This window comes from Pinus tabuliformis, chromosome 7 (genome assembly GCF_031772625.1).
Source record: "Pinus tabuliformis cultivar Carrire ecotype Pingquan chromosome 7, CPIR1, whole genome shotgun sequence".
Lineage (NCBI taxonomy): Eukaryota > Viridiplantae > Streptophyta > Pinopsida > Pinales > Pinaceae > Pinus > Pinus tabuliformis.
This window is the reverse complement of record NC_142293.1, coordinates 53,325,762-53,326,741: the sequence shown is the minus strand read 5'-3', so window position 1 is coordinate 53,326,741 and position 980 is coordinate 53,325,762. Positions and strand designations below refer to the sequence as shown.

Genomic DNA, 980 nt, shown 5'->3' with positions numbered 1-980 from the left:
TACAAGAACGCAAGTAGCAAAGGACTATCAGAAGAGAGAGGAATCGAGCAAGGAACCAAGCGCAAGACAAAGGTTGGTCTCTTGTATTCTTCTCCCATCTATCTTTCATAAAGGAAAACGAAAGTAGTTTTACTTTGTTTGTTTCTAAGGTAGCTACCCGCCTTAGTGGGATTAGCAGTTCTGCATAGACACTTTTTCCTGTAACAAAATGGCGACTCCACTGGGGAGGGTGCAACAGTAGGACTTCCCGGGAGGTCACCCATCCCAGTACTACTCTAGCCCAAGCGCGCTTAACTGTGGAGTTCTGATGGGATTCGGTGCATTAACGCTGGTATGATCGCACCCATTGTGCAAAGAACTGTAAATGTTTTTGTGTATTTGTTGAGTCATTTTCAGTTCTCTTTTGCAAAGAAGTAATGTAATTGTACTATCGTTTCTTGATTTGAAAGTGTCGCAGTGTCATTTTCAGTCATAGAAGAGAGTTTGATTTCTCTTGATAGTCGATTACCCAATTACTATTGTATTTGATCTGAATTAGTAGTTTCTCTAGTGTCGAAAGCAAGTTTTAATTTCCAAATCGCAAAGTGTTGTCATTGTCTTCATTTTGATTTTGAAAAGAAACTTGTTAGTAATTGTCGCTTTGAAAAATAATTCAGAGTTGCGCATTAGCTTTCTTTTTATCATTCACATATTAGGAAGGCTGAAAACAAATACATGCATGTGCATTTGCATTTAGACTATTTGATTGGTTTGATTTAGGACAGTGCATATAGTGTGTGCTCTTTGCTCTTTGTTGAAAGAATATTGTCTCTCTTTCCTTAGTAGCTAGGGTTTTCATTGCATAAAGAAGATAAAATGACTGTTTATCATCTTAGATTGCATTTTAGGAATTGTACATCTACATCACGCAGTGAACCTGAAAGGAAAATTTCGTAAGCAAGATCAACTATAAAATAAATTTAATGAATCTAACAACGCTT

General features: G+C 36.9%; 1 pseudogene; it reads right to left on the bottom strand.

Moving 5' to 3' along the window:
• Positions 1 to 226: 226 nt before the first annotated feature.
• LOC149245172 (5S ribosomal RNA) lies at positions 227 to 345 on the bottom strand (annotated as a pseudogene).
• Between the last annotated feature and the right edge of the window lie 635 nt (positions 346 to 980).